The sequence below is a fragment of the Achroia grisella genome, unplaced genomic scaffold (genome assembly GCF_030625045.1).
Source record: "Achroia grisella isolate CSIRO2021 unplaced genomic scaffold, CSIRO_AGI_Agris_v1 utg478, whole genome shotgun sequence".
Classification (NCBI taxonomy): domain Eukaryota; kingdom Metazoa; phylum Arthropoda; class Insecta; order Lepidoptera; family Pyralidae; genus Achroia; species Achroia grisella.
Window position 1 is genome coordinate 3,564,968 of NW_026712882.1, and position 16,694 is coordinate 3,581,661.

General features: G+C 34.9%; 1 long non-coding RNA gene across 1 annotated transcript in view; it reads right to left on the reverse strand.

Moving 5' to 3' along the window:
• LOC131845597 (uncharacterized) overlaps window positions 1–16,694 on the reverse strand; it is an 87,874-nt gene that overhangs the window by 42,437 nt on the left and 28,743 nt on the right. Inside the window, exon 2 of the long non-coding RNA XR_009357641.1 lies at window positions 3,106–3,158. This is a non-coding gene — a long non-coding RNA (uncharacterized LOC131845597). The remainder of the gene's footprint in view (window positions 1–3,105; window positions 3,159–16,694) is intronic.

Sequence of the window (16,694 nt, forward strand, 5' to 3'; positions counted from 1 at the left end):
TTTCCAGGGGGAACTGCGTACATTGTTAGCACTGGGATTATTAGCCCATCATGACATATTCATGTCATGATGAGCTAACTGACCTGACCTCATGCTCACCTTTCCTCCAACACTGCAATAGTGCAAGCGATGCAGCATTCCATTACCATTCATTAAAAAAACCGCATGTACTGTGTCAAGTTGACCTCCACGTGGTTCCTGGAAACCATCATGATAAATTCCTGACGGATATCTCATGATGGGCTAATTAACCTGACCTAATGCTCATCTTATCATCCTCCACTGGTGCCCCGTTAGCGCAGGCAAGTCAACCGTACCATTACTATCCATAAAGAAAAACCGCAGCAAGATGACTTTTTATAAAGTGTATTTTAGGTAAATAATAGTTAAACTATGAGTAGGTACAAATCAGCAGAGGATACTCCAAGAGACCGCAAGTCCTGATGCAGCCCATAGTATTAATTTACAAGTTTTCTCAATGTGACCCTTTAAGGGTACAAACTAACTTAATTACGCACATGTTCTTATTTGAATATCCGATAGTTTCGAGTCGTTTACCATTCACTAAATACTAGTTTTAGCCCGCAACTTTGTCTACTTTGTATCTTATATATAAAGTTCTCGTGTCACACTGTCAGTTACCATACTCCTCCGAAACAGCTTGATTGATATTTATGAAATTTTATATGCATATTCTGTAGGTCTGAGAATCGACTACTATCTATTTTTCACACCCTTAAGTATCACTTAGGGGTGTCCACCGCTAACATTTTTTTATTTTCTGATCAATTTTTATTCATTTATTTTTTACTAGTTACCAGCCCCGGCTTTTAACAGGTGTACATGTATTATACATATAAACCTTCCTCTAGAATCACTCTATCTATTAAAACTACTTACTTACTAGCTTTTGCCCGCGGCTTCGCTCGCGGTAATTTATCCCCTTAGGGGTGGAATTTATCAAAATCCTTTCTTAGGAGATGCCTACGTCTTAGTAGCTTTATGCATGCGAAGTCACAGCCCGATCGGTTTAATAGTGACAAAGTTTCATACAAACTATCATCCCCTATTTTATCCCCTTGGGGGTAGAATTAATCAAAATCCTTTCTTAGCGGATGCCTACGTCATAACGTCTACCTGCACACCAAATTTCAGCCCGATCCGTCCAGTGGTTTGGGCTGCGCGTTAATAGATCACTACGTCAGTCACCTTTGAGTTATATATATTTAGATTTGACATATATATAATTATATATTGTCTTATTGTTAGTTCTTAAAAATTAGTTCTTTAACCGTATCTCAACAATGTAACAGTTTTCTTATAGCAAATGACAATGTTGCAAAATTAACACAGGACGAATGCTGAGAGGCCACCCACGTCGTATGCCGATGTGTTGAGATGCGCACGAGTTGCAGTAAATTTGTTTTGTGTACACATTTGCATCCGTCACTTGATTGTATGGCCACGCGAAATGGTATAGTAACTATATACTACAACTTATAGTAATATATACTATATTTATGTCAAATAATATAAAACAAAAATTCTATTCCCAAGATGAAAATAATATTTAATATCTGTTTAATATAGTATTATAACATATTATCCAAAGTCCCTCTTTATTTAGACGTCCCGGTGGTACAGCGGTTTAGCACTCCGATGATCGAGGGTTCGATTCCTCGCATAGTCTACATAAACATTTGTGTACATGAGTTAGTTAAATTCTTTATTTAACTAAACTTACTCATGAAAATTGTATTCTACTTAGAAATTTCTTAGAATTAGAAATTACTTAGAAATTTCTATTCCATTCTTATATTAATAAACTAGCTACTCGCCCTGGCTTCGCCTGGGTGTACATGTATTTTATATATCTACCTTCCTCTTGAATCACTATTTATTAAAAAAAACCGCTTCAAAAACTGTTGCGTAGTTTTGAAGATTTAAACATATGTATATAGGGACGGACAGACAGCGACAGCGACTTTGTTTTATACTATGTAATGATAATAAATGATTAATAAAAGGTATTTTTTATATTTATTAAACCTTAAGTACCATGTGTTACGATTCATTTGTGAAGTAAAAACTTGTTTATTAACTGCGATAGTGTATATATAAGTTAAAATAAATCACATCGTGTTTGTTTAGTCAGCACTGAACCTGTGACACGTTAACTTCGCTGCGCGCGCGCTGACAGCGAAATGCGCGCGTCGAACGATTTATACGATGCGCCCGCGCAAATGACGCCACGACATCCGTCCGCTGTTTTATGTCTGTCTGTTTGTTTTACCACTTGCTGAGGTGTGGGCCACATTGGTCCAAAAATGTTACATTTTTTTTATGTAATTGTAATGGGAAACTAGAGAACCTATAGTTATTTTTAAACTTTCGTGGTTATATACATTATTTATGTTATTAACCGGGTCTTAACACGAACAAATTTTATGGCAAATAAAGGTATTTACCTCTCTCGACGTTTCGACTAGGTTGCACTAGCCGTGGTCACGAGCTGACTGTATATATAGAGAACCTATGTGGTTGTAGCTAGAGGATTTTCCGGTTTCGGGATCCCGGGATCCTGGTCGAAATCTCGGGATTTTATGTGACAAATATGTATTACAATTTGTAGACTACAAATACTAGTCTTCTATGAAATTAGAAGCAATTAGAATGAAACTATCACCTATTACCAAAATAAAAATAGAATGATTGAAAATAATTTAACGACTTTTCATTGCCACTGCATTCCGAAATTGATCCCGGGACGGACTCCGGGATCCGGAACTGAGAAATCCTCTAGCTAAACTACTGAAAGATAATCTTTCAGTAATCAAGAAATCCCGGGATTAAAATCACTAATCGGTATCGTATTCTCTAGTTGTAGCCCACTCATGCATAAACGTAATATCTCCTTTGGAAAGTTTACACTCCATCCTGAGGAGATACAAACTATAGCTCCTAACAAAAAAAATTTTTGTCGCCACGATTAGAACTTACGACTTCTGGGGTGTATGCTGGGTAGTAAACATTTAAACCATAACGTACTCGAAGTGTTCGACCATAAGTATATTTATACATAAATAATTCAATTACAAAACTTACCACTATATAATGACGAAGAAGCAGTTCTTGCTGTATGCGTTTTTCGTAGTCACCTGAAAAAGTAAAAAAGAAACTTAGTTTTTTTCCAAACATTTTCTAATTTGAAAGAAAGAAAGAAAAATATTTTACTCAGTGCAATGTAAAAAATACAATATAAACAACAAACGAAAAAAAAAAGAGCAAATAAAATGTACATATAATTAAACTTAATTTACCATAATTAAAAATAAACATAAAATAATTATTTTTTACATCCAAAAATGCAATTAATTGAAATCAGTCTGTCTGCCACTTTACACTGGTGTCCCGGCTTTGCTTGGGGTAGAGCAGGTGTTAGTAGTTAGTGTTTTCTGCTATAAATAATTGTTCAATCCTTATTTTTATACATGCATCTATATATTTTTTATTCATAAGTGTTAGAGTTCACATCAATATTGTAGAAAACTCCGATATTTTAAAATGATATTAAAAGAAGGTAGTTTGTGTTTAGTACTAATGAAGTATCCAATGTAAAGATTATAACAAATATTGTAAATAGCGCCATCTAGTATTTATAGACCGACCTACTAGACTGACTTCGGTCTATAAATACGGAGGTCGGTAGTTGAATAATGCTCTTTCGTTGGGTGAGCCGCGGCATTCAGTCTACAAGCGCAGGGCGCGCCGGTTGTGTTTTGGAGACTAAAGTGAATTGTATTAGAAATGGGTTTATCCCGGTCTAGTTGGGCCTGGGGGGAAGCTGCAAGTAGTGAAGGTGAGTGTTAATGCATTCTAAAAGAGCCTTTTAAATTTACACCCGTGTCACACTCATGAATACAAATGTTTGTGCCGTGCGAGGAATCAAACCCACGACCATCGGAAGTAAGGCGGTGTGCTACACCACTTGACTACCGAGGCCGTTTTTGTTACGTATAAATAAAATAAAAAATTTAAATTTAAGCGAGCGTCTTCATCATAGTATCTCCAATCATTAATTTCAGTTCAATCAGTCGAAAATCTAAGAAGATATATACAAACTTTCATCTCCTATTTTATCCCCTTAGAGGTGGAATTTACCAAAATCCTTTCTTAGGGTATGCCTACGTCATAGTAGCTTTATGCATGCAAAGTCTCAGCCCGATCGGTTTAAAATTGACAATGTTTCATATAAACTTTCATCCCCTATTTTATCTCCTTAGAGGTGGAATTTAACAAAATCCTTTCTTAAGGGATGCCTACGTCATAGTAGCTTTATGCATGGAAAGTCTCAGCCCGATCGGTTTAAAATTGACAAAGTTTCATAAAAACTTTCATCCCCTATTTTATCTCCTTAGAGGTGGAATTTAACAAAATCCTTTCTTAGGGGATGCCTACGTCATAGTAGCTTTATGCATGCAAAGTCTCAGCCCGATCGGTTTAAAATTAACAATGTTTCATATAAACTTTCATCCCCTATTTTATCTCCTTAGGGGAGGAATTTACCAAAATCCTTTCTTAGGGTATGCCTACGTCATAGTAGCTTTATGCATGCAAAGTCTCAGCCCGATCGGTTTAAAATTAACAATGTTTCATATAAACTTTCATCCCCTATTTTATCTCCTTAGAGGTGGAATTTAACAAAATCCTTTCTTAGGGGATGCCTACGTCATAGTAGCTTTATGCATGGAAAGTCTCAGCCCGATCGGTTTAAAATTGACAAAGTTTCATAAAAACTTTCATCCCCTATTTTATCCGTGTTGGTAGATCGCTATGTCAGTCAGTCAGTCACCTTTGAGTTATATATATTTAGATAATTAATGTTTATGTGGAGTTAAATATATTACTATTATTATTCTTAATTTTAACAGCTTATACTGGTTTTTCACGATTATTATTATTACTTTTATACAAGTGCGCCATAGTCGGGCCCTGTTTACAAAATTAGTTTAGTATATACGTGGAAGCTCTACAAAGGGGACAATACGCATATAAGAACAAAGCCGCAGCATCACCCCGCCTATTATCTCCCTCTTGTAATTAGTAATTAACGAGGGACCAGTGCCTACTAATTTGTACAATTTGTAGCCACTTTATGAGCTCCTGTGTACATTCATAGAATTCATGAAACTTTCATAATAATAGCCCAATTTCTATATACCTAGAGTACTATATAAATATTCTCAATATTACTTCTCAATTTATATACACCTATATCCAAAAAACAGCAATATTCATAATATTAATACTAGATTTAAAGACAAACTTGCTGTCCCCAAGTATCGTTTTAAAAAATACAATAGGTCTTTTAAGGGAATAGATATAAAAATTTACAATAAGATAGAATGAAATTCTGGAATTACCTTTAAATAAATTCAAAACAACTGTCAAATCATATTTACTGAGCAAAGTCTATTACTCACTAAACGATTACTTGAATGACGAGCGTGCATGGCAATAGTTGTTCATGCACTGGATTTTCATTTAATGTTAGACATAGACACCTATATAAATATACATTATATATTAACTGGCTTTAAAAAAAAATCAATTGAGTTTCCTGCCCGGTTCTTCTCCATTTAATCATATACTGAGATGGACGGTAGGGAAAAAATTATAATATAAAAAATTTAACGTTCATAAGTGGCTAAAATGACCTACATGAATAAATGATTTTTTAATTTTTGTAATATACTTTCATAATCATTTTTAGCTCCTATCATCATCTACTTCTTCCTTATCCCATTTATTCGTGGTCGTCGTAATATGTTTTTCTCTTCCATTCATCCCTGTTCGCAGTCATCTCGTCATTTACTTCCTTTCTTACCATATCATCTTTCACACAGTCCATCTCTTTTTCGGCCTTTCTCTGCCCTTATAACCATCCACATTCATTTTCAGCACCTAGAACCTACTAATATTATAAATGCGAAAGTTAGTGACTATGAATGAATGTTTGTTAGTCTTTCACGCAAAAACTACTGAATGGCTTTTAATGAAACTTTACTATAATATACCTTATACATCAGAATAACACATAGGCTATAATTGAAAAATACATTATGTAAATTTGGCGAAATATAATAAATGTCAGGTGTGATTTTATTTTATTTTTTACATTGCACTGAATAAAATATTTTTCTTTCTTTCTTTCTTTCTTTCTTTCTTTCTTTCTTTCTTTCTTTCTTTCTTTCTTTCTTTCTTTCTTTCTTTCTTTCTTTCTTTCTTTCTTTCTTTCTTTCTTTCTTTCTTTCTTTCTTTCTTTCTTTCTTTCTTTCTTTCTTTCTTTCTTTCTTTCTTTCTTTCTTTCTTTCTTTCTTTCTTTCTTTCTTTCTTTCTTTCTTTCTTTCTTTCTTTCTTTCTTTCTTTCTTTCTTTCTTTCTTTCTTTCTTTCTTTCTTTCTGATGCAGACGAAGTTGCCAAAAGCTAAATTTCAGGCGTGTGCAACCGTGAGCACAGCTAGTTATTTAATATAAAACGGAAAGTGCTATAACTGTGTTAAATGATGGAACTGATAGACTCCTTTCAAACGCCTTCATCGATCCACGTTGGAGCAGTCTGAAGGCAAGTTCAACACCCTCCGGTCCTATTATTCTGAATAAATAATAAGTGATACCGTATCATTACATCGTTTTGTACCAAAGCAATAATGATCCACGACACGAAATATACACATCAGTTTAATTGCAGATGTTGCTATCAGATTAGTGTTGCCATCTGTAAATATTCCTAATTTTTCTACTAAAATAATTCAAAAAAAGGGCACAGCTCTATTTTGAAAAATAGAACAAATTAGAATATACTTATATATATTAAATTTATAAATTTGCCGATATAGATTTTAACGAGTCGTCATTATATATAGTTGAAATGACAAACAAACGGCTCACTTGATAGTAAACGGTAACCGTCGCCTATGTACAAAATATGGTAATCACACCTTCAAGAAAACAATTTCAAATTCAAATTCAAAATATCTTTTTTCATGTAGGTCTATTACAGGCTTATGATATGTCAAATCTACCGTCAGTTTGGAATGATTTCGAGATGAGAAGAACTGACAAGAAACTCAGCTCGTATTCTTTTCAAATAAATGTTATACATGTTTACAATAATACATATTAATTTTTCTATCGATTTGTTATTAAAGCGCAGTAACGTACTTGCAATTCGTCTGGTGTTGCAGGTGCTCATGGGCGGCGGTAATCACTTACCATCAGGTGAGCTGCAAGCTCGTTTGCCCCCTATACTATAGAAAAACCTGTACTACAACATCCGTGAAAAGTTAAATAGAAACTATAAACTTTTTAAGGAAATAATAAAAAGGTTAGTCTATATCACAGGAGACTGAAGAGCTGGCAGCTACCTCGGACAAAGAATTCGTCTAGCCATTCAAAGAGGGAACACTGCCAGTATCAATGGAACGTTGCCTAAAAGGACTCCTTTTAATAATATATTTTAGTTGTTATATTATATTTTACTAGCTACTCGCCCCGGCTTCGCCCGGGTGTACGTGTATTACATATATAATTATCCTCTAGAATCACTCTATCTATTAAAAAAAACTGCTCCAAAATCCGTCGCGTAGATTTAAAGATTTAAGCATACATAGAGACGGACAGACAGTGATCGCGACTTTGTTTTATACTATGTAACTAGTTACACGTCCCGGCTTCGCCCGGGTGTACATGTATTGTACATATGAACCTTCCTATTGAATCACTCTATCTATTTAAAAAAAACCGCGTCAAAATCCGTTGCGTAGTTTTAAAGATTAAGCATACATAGGGACGGACAGACAGCGACAGTGACTTTGTTTTATACTATGTAATGATAAGGTATTTAGTTTGCAGTAAATAATATTGTATTTTAACAAAACAATTTAATACGAAGATGAAGTATGTTTTGATATTAAAGGATTGCTAGTGTTGTAAGTTGCATATCGATAGAATATAAAAAACAAATGTACACAGAGCTAGCACAATAAATACATCGGTCGAATTGCTAATGTCTAATACAATTGTACCGAGTGCTGTTCATGCAGCGAGGGCGCATGCTAGTCGAGAGATGGGAAAGTTGTTTGTTTTACCGATATCGATAATTTACCTTGCGTAAATAATTTTATATGTTAGTAATATAACATTATGAAGATACAGTGACTTTTACACTTGAAACAGTTTTGATAATTAAGGACTTGATAGGCAAAGAAACAATCTTGATTCCAATAAACTGAATACTAGCACTTTTGAATAGTTTTTTTTTATTCTATTACTCATTCGGACCGTAGACTCATCACAAGAAGAATGAGTAAAAAACTTGTGCGTTGCTCTTTTGAATATATGTTATTTATTTTCACATATTTCGCCACAATCTTCTATTAAAGTAAAATAGACTAATATTTAGTCAAATAGACTTTCTATGAAACAAAACTTTACTATTAACAATTACTTTGCAGGCCACGTTGATCTTTGATTCTGGCGGTTAATATACCACCTCACTTTCCGAAGTCGCAAATTCGATTTCTCGGAATATGACAATATTCATGAGTATGATTGTATATTATGTGTGTATTTAAAAAAAATGTATCGAAATATCAGTTGTCTAGTATCCATAAGAAGCTTTAGTTAGCTTGGGTCTAGGTGGCCCTGTGTGAATTGTCCAGTATTATTATTATTATTATTATGTAGGTAAATAAAAAAATAATCTTCTAGGTTAGCTATGTTTATCAACAGGGCATTCTCAGGTTTATCTTACCTAAGAATATTAATTATTTCTAAACATCACACGTTCCTTTTGACGTGTGTATTTAAAAATGATTAAATTGAGGGCGATTATATCATCCTCTGCTTAAATATATTTAAACAATGACTTCGATAATTAAAAAGTTTTATAATAATAGTATAAATTCACTGGAAATCTATAGTTTTCGCATAATCAATATTTTCTACTTTTTTTGTTTCATTCTTCAGAGGGTTAATTTTTACAAGGAAATTAATTTATACCATTGTACAAAAAAAAAAATTCAATTTATAAAATATACAATATTATAGTCGTAAATTTATAAAAAAAAACTCTTTCATCATTTAACAATAAATCTTCATCTAATTCTCACACTTGCAGTATATAATTTTAGTGAAATAAAGAAAATTAAAATTCCATTCTTGTATATAATTTTAGTGAAATGAAAAGAAAATTAAACTTTCATTCTCATTTCAGTCCCCTCATGAATTCTAACGATTTGATGTTATCTAGCCAATTTCCAGTAATAACAATGAAATGTTATCGATACCAAATATCGATAACATTTGGCAGCCCTCCGTTGCCCCTTCAGTGCTTGTCATTAAGGGTGATCCATCAAAACGTCCGCCAGGATTTAGGGTGTTTGACGCTTGCGCGGTAGCCTTCAGGTACCGGGGGTTGGTTTGGGGGTGACAAACAAAATTAGATATTCGTGCGGTGTCCCCGCAAAGTGGTAAGAGTGCACCCTGATTGATTGCTTTGCCAAGCTTTACATTTTTCCGTCTTACGATTGTAGAATTGTCCGAGAGCTTACATACAATGCATATTTGTTTGTAATAATTTATTGTATGTACAATAGAAGTCTATACATATATATATATATATATAAAATTGGAGTGTCTGTGTGTAATATTGAAATAACCATTTTTTACTACATGCATATGAATATAAATACGGTACATACACCAAAATATTTTTTTATAATTCTTGTCTGTCATCTTTAAAATGGCTGGACCGATTTTGACGGGACTTTTTTTGGTAGGTTGCTGATGTAATAAGGAGTAACTTAGGCTACATTTATTTTAGAAAAATAAAGTTAAATACCACGCGGACGTAGTCGCGGGTGTAGCTAGTTATAAATAAAAGAACATAATCGACGATACTAACACAATCTGTTCTAGACAACCTTAGAAAAGACTGTTACTAAAAAATAGGCTGCACATGAGTGGAAATAAATTAACAAACAATAAAATATTAATATTATATTTGTATCCACGAGACAGATGAGTCTACCGTTGCTAAATTCTAAATGAGTCCATTTTAACATTAATTTAAATTACTTTAAACTAATTGAACTCCCATACCAGAGGTCATCGTTCTTTCTGAAGAAACATTTCATTTCATTTTCAAGGGACTTTGACATACATTTTTTATAGCTATAATAATATTTTTCTGTCACTAAATCTTTTGTATGGATTATTGTAATCTGGAGCTTCTTATATATTCGAAGAAGTCGTAAACTTAACTTTCAGAGGTTTTATTATTTCATGTTGTATATGAAGATATACCTATATTAAGGACCTCGGTCGTTAGTGGTTTAGCTGTAAGTTCGACGGCCGCTGGTTCGATTCCTCGCACGGTACAAACATTTGTATTCATGATTATGATTGTTTGTATTAGTCTGGGTGTTCTATGTATAATATGTATGCATTTACGAAAAAAATATCTATGTATTTGTATTAGATATCTAGTATCCATAAAACAAGCTGTAGCTAGCTAACTTGGGTCTAGATGGCGCTGTGTGAATTGTCCTGAGATTATTATTATTACACTCATGTCCAAAGTAATATCATGATGTCATGCCTTTTATCCTATAATTTCTAAATCGTTTTAGGGTTTATCCTTCACAAACATACAAACAATCAAATAATACCTTTATAATATCACCAAAGACTTAATTAACAAACGGTGATCAGAAGTTTGCAACAGTGAAACGAGTTGCTACTTATGCGTTTTCCTCAACTGCCGATACTAAATCCAATAAAAATCATGCCTTTTATCCTGTAATTTCTAAATTGTTTTAAGGTTTAACTCAAACATCATCATCATCTCAGCCTGGAAGACGTCCACTGCCGGACAAAAGCCTCCCCCAAAGATCTCCACGACGATCGGTCATGCGCTTCTCGCATCCATCGCCTTCCAGCGATCTTGACCAGATCGTCGGTCCACCTTGGTGGAGGCCTTCCGACGCTGCGTCTTCCCGTCTATGGTCGCCACTCGAGGACTTTATTACCTCAACGGCCAATGCCCTAATGGCAATGGGCAGGGCACATAACTCGTAGGACAGATTCCTAAGAGCTATGTGCCCTGCCCATTGCTACTTCAGATTCGCAATTCTTCTAGCTATTTCGGTCTCTCTTGTTCTTCTGCGGATCTCCTCATTTCTGATTCGTGATTTCGATCACGCATAGAAACTCCGAGCATAGCTCAAACATACAAACAATCAAATAATACCTTTATAATTTTAGTAAAGATTTAATTAACAAACGGTGTTCAGAAGTTTGCAACAGTAAAACGAGTTGCTACTTATACGTTTTCCTCAACTGCCGGCACTAAATCCAATAAAAGAAACAGGATATCATTAATTTTAACAATAAGAACTCGTCTGCAACTAAAACAAATAGAAAACAAAAAAGCGCTGAGCCCGTGAGGAGCGCAATCGAAAACAGGGTTGTCGACTTCCATTTCCTTATTGATTACTACAGTTATTTTCCCACACCACAGTTCGCGTACAGCCTACATTACTAATTCGTAATGTAGCTATTTATAGATGAGGATTTTTTAAATCGGCATAGTATTTTTTTGAGTATTATTATAATTTTTATACTAAACAGTGGTAAACAAGCAACCCATCTGATGGTAAACGGTTACCATAGCCTACGGACGCTTGGGAGTCAGGCACACGTCATCAACGTTTAAGACATACTAACAAAATAAAACTCTGTTTGGCAACCCTGATCGAAACTAGTCTTGGAACCGAACTTGGCGAAGCTTCTGGAATGAAACAAAGAAGCGAACGAACTATTTATAGGCACATCGAAATACCTGCCTGCCATTTTCAATTTCCAATAACAATACAACCGTATGATTTTAATACCCATCTCGAACTGTAGGCGTCATTACGGCCTTATTAAAATGTGCGTAGGATAGGTCCCAGGTGGGTGCCTTGAGGTACTCAAGAGATAATGTTTTAATGAGGCACTTTATGAGGGTCGTAGATCTTTCTAGAATATCAACGTAGTGTGGAATGACGTATAGTGTGTACGGCAATTTTGTAGTAAGACTATATAATAGAAAATAAACCTAGTCACTGAAACACCAACAAGTAAAAAACATGTACATATATTCTGTATGGTGCTGGCATGATTTTGAAACGGTCCCGTTATAAAATTTACAAAAATAAGAAAGTGTATTTAAATAAATATTTAAATTTTTAAGAACAATTGAACATTTATTTATTTTATTTATTCTTTATTGCACTTTTAAAGATTGCACAATTTGGCGTGCTTAATGCCACATGGCATTTTCTACCAGCTAACCATCAGGTAAGAACAGAAGGCGGTTGATGGGCAGATATTCTAGACAATATTTCTGAAATATTATAACAGATAATAAGGCACTTAATTGACTGAATATTTATCAGCGCTTGTAAGATTTTGGAACTGTTCCGTCATAAAAATAAAAAATGTTAATTACTGTCCAAGGTAAAGTTAAAAAATAACCCGTATAATTTATATAACCGTGATTATTTAGTAATATTAAAAGCAATAATTGAGACACTACCATATTTATTACAGAAATTAGGCCACTCGATTGACTTTCTTTTAATAACTTCTTTAGCAAATAATTCATTACATTTCAATTGTGGTCAAAGTCAAATATATATATTACTAGCACTATACATATAAACCTTCCTCTTGAAACACTCTATCTAATAAAAAACCGCTTCAAATTCCGTTGTGTAGTTTTAAAGATTTAAGCATACATAGTGACGGATAGACAGCGACAGCGACTTTGTTTTGTACTATGTAATGATAATAATAATTATGTAATTTTTAACTAATTACTAACTATAAAAATCTAGATTCTAGAGTTAACAGTAACAAGATTAGTGCCGTCCTAACATATCTTACTAACTTAACTAACACACGAAGGTTTTTCGGCTACGTTACTACGAGAGCGTAGCGGAGCTACGACTGTGTAGCAGAAAGAAAGAAAATATTAATATTTATTGAGTATGTAAAATTCATTTAACGATGAATATTGCGGAATTGTAATACTTGATTGTATCTAGAGATGCGTATTAACAGATGAGAGTGAAATAACCAAATGTATAATATATTAAAATATGATTAACTCATATTCCTATGGGCCTCATGAACAAGCTCAAAGTCACTCAGAGGGCAATAGACGGCTACGCTCAGAGTTTCTCTGTGTGAATCAGAAATGAGGAGATCAGCAGAAGAACCAGAGCGACCGTCATAGCCCGAAGAATTGCGACACTGAAGTGGAAATGCGCAGGGCACATAACTCGTAGGACAGATGGCCGTTGGGGCAATAAAGTCCTCGAGTGGCGGCCGCGGACCGGAAGACGCAGCGTGGGAAGGCCTCCAGCAAGGTGGACGGACGATCTGGTCAAGATCGCTGGAAGGCATTGGATGCGAGCAGCGCAGGACCGATCGCCGTGGAGATCTTTGAGGGAGGCCTATGTCCAGCAGTGGACGTCTTCCAGGTTACGATGATGATGATATTTATTACTCACTACGTGATTACTTAAATGACAAACAAGCATGGCAATAGTTAGATGCACGGGATTTTTATTTACATACACACCTATGTAAGCATAAGATGTAAATAAACTGGCATTTAAATATGAATTCATCATCATCAGCCAACTGCAGTCCACTGCTGGACATAGGCCTCTCCCAAGGCACACCAGAGAGCACGATCTTCAGCCCTTCTCTTCTAGTTGTTACCCGCAATTCTTCGTCGTCGCCCCACCTAGCTACGTTTACCAGTTCGCTGTCTCCACTCTAGAACATGTCTACTCCAGGGAGCATCGGTTCTTCGAATACAATTGGCTGTAGATGACCTTTTAAAGCATCATTGTAAGAACGAAATAGATTTATTTTAGACTGTCCTTCTCCTTATTTTTCTGTTATTTCCCTATAGTTTTCTTTACATTTTCTTTTTTTTCTTACTTTCAATTTGAGTTTGTATTTATAATTTTATTATCGTATCATTATGTATTTGTTTATATATAACATTTACCTTTATATTTATATATAAATATCTTGCTTTATATTTATATATTTTTATTTTTTGACATTTCTCATTTACTTATATTAGTGCATCGCCAACAATTCTCTGCACCACTCATGGTTGCCTGGTAGATAACGCCGCAAGGAGTTAAGTCCGCCATATGTACACATGTTTATGTGCATTAAAGTTAATAAATAAGATTTAGACACTACTAAGACAACTTTAGACAAAGTCTTCCCCAGTAAAATAATTTCAACGCCGATTCACATGAGCTGTATGCCGCTGTATCGTCGGGAATCGATCGCGCGACCGCCCAGACACGCGCCCGCGGCATTTCTCCCCTGACAGCGGTGATACGATTAATGGCTGTAAATATACAGACGTATCAAGGTGGAATGGCTAGTGCATGTTTTCAGGAATATTGTAAGTTCGGGATTTATAATAGATTAGTTGAGCCCGCGATTTCTTCCGCGTGAAATTTGTATATGTTATTCTGATTTATAAGCTATATTACTGAAAAGTTTCATCAAAATCCGTTCAACAACAAACATCCATACTTACAAACGTTTATAATATTACTAGCTACCCACCCCGACTTCGCTCGGGTGTACATGTATTATACATATAAACCTTCCTCTTGAATCACTCTATCTACTAAAAAAACCGCTTCAAAATCCGTTGCGTAGTTTTAAAGAATTAATCATACATAGAGACGGACAGACAGCGACAGCGACTTTGCCCCTCCGATCGATCCCCCGTCCAATTCAAACGGGGATCGAAATTACGACGGTCTGAGCCGAGGTTCGAACCCCTAGTGGTGCCCTCAGACTAAAGTCGTATCCGTCCGGCAGGAGTTGTCCTTCAGCCGCTCCATAAGTCCTTCCGCGGGTTTGGAGTGCCATCTGCACTCGCCCCATAACGTCCGGTGAAGCTGTAAAGGCCAGCTACGGCCAACATCATTAGAGTAGTCCGAAAAATAAAAAAAAATGTGAGGATTAAGATGAATGTAATCGGAAACCAGAAACTATGTCATACAAAAAAACATACAGAATCGAAGTCAGGTCAAGTCGACTAGTCAACTACATATATAAACATACGCTTAGTAGCTGCGAATACGACTTGCCTATGCAATTACAAAATGAACGTGTTGAAAATACGGGAACATCATACATTTCTAACCTTAACACAATGCAATAAGGATCGTTTTCGCTTACGAATAGTTTTAATAATGCAGGTAAAAACGCGTGACTAGTAAATCACGATCCTGGAATAATTTCTCGGGTATGTATTTAGGACCGTAAATCAAGGAGCCTGCCCGCTCGCTGCGGTGCCACTACGGGTGTATGTACGTCTGGTATATTATGTAGCAGTATAATTAAAGCTTTTATTTAATTACCATTCTTACGGGGTAGTAAGGATTCAGTATAGTTTTAATGGTAACATACACTTTACTGTAACATTTTCTTATTTTGAACCATGTTTTATAATTAGGTCCTAACATATAAAATTGGCGTTTTGTAAGGGTTGTACCTAAAGTCGATTTTTTCAAAATATAATTTGACGACTTCACGGTCTAGCGGTCTAGCACACCGCTTTACGTCCGATGGTTGCGGGTTCGGTTCCTCGCACAGCATAAAACTTTTGTATTCATGAGTATGATTGTTAGTATTGGTGTTTTCTATGTATATAATAGTTTTTTAGGTATTCCTAAAAGTCTGTATGTGTAATATATTTATTCATGTAGGTCTATTACAGACTCTTATACGTCAAATCTATCGTCAGTTCGGAGTGCTTTGGAACTAAGAACTGACAGAAAGAAACTCAGCTCTTATTCTTTTTAAATGAGTTTGTATATAAGGACAGAAATACAGATAAAAACTTATTTTTGTGTATTTTTTATTATCTTCATCTAAATATATATTGTTAGATTATAACAGTTACGATAATAAATATACAGAGTTGTATAGCAGATATATTTATAATAATGGAATATTGACATGATCATATGTGCTGATTAATAATGAATTGTTTAATTACAAATAGAAGTAATGTTATTGATATCGACCGAGTTAGTTTTATAATTTTTATTAAAATAGTGAGGGTACAAAACTGATCTGTAAACGATATTTAGAGGTAATTATTCATTCTTGTCTTGGCCAAGGTTCTGTTAAGACGTACCAATAAAGTATTACGAATATAAAATACATTTTCATTTCTGGTAATAGCTAGAAAAACCCATTTAGCTATTAATATATAACTCATAAGTGACTGACTGACATAGTGATCTGTCAACGCAAAGCCCAAACCACTGGACGGATCGGGCTGAAATTTGGTATGCAGGTAGATGTTATGACGTAGGCATCCGCTAAGAAAGGATTTTGAATAATTCTACCCCCAGTGGGATAAAATAGGGGATGAAAAATTGTATGAAACTTTGTCAATTTTAAACCGATCGGGCTTGAGACTTTGCATAAAGCTACTATGACATAAGCATCCTCTAAGAAAGGATTTTGATAAATTCCACCCCTAAGGGGTTAAATTAACGCGAGCGAAGCCCGCGGCAAAAGCTAGTT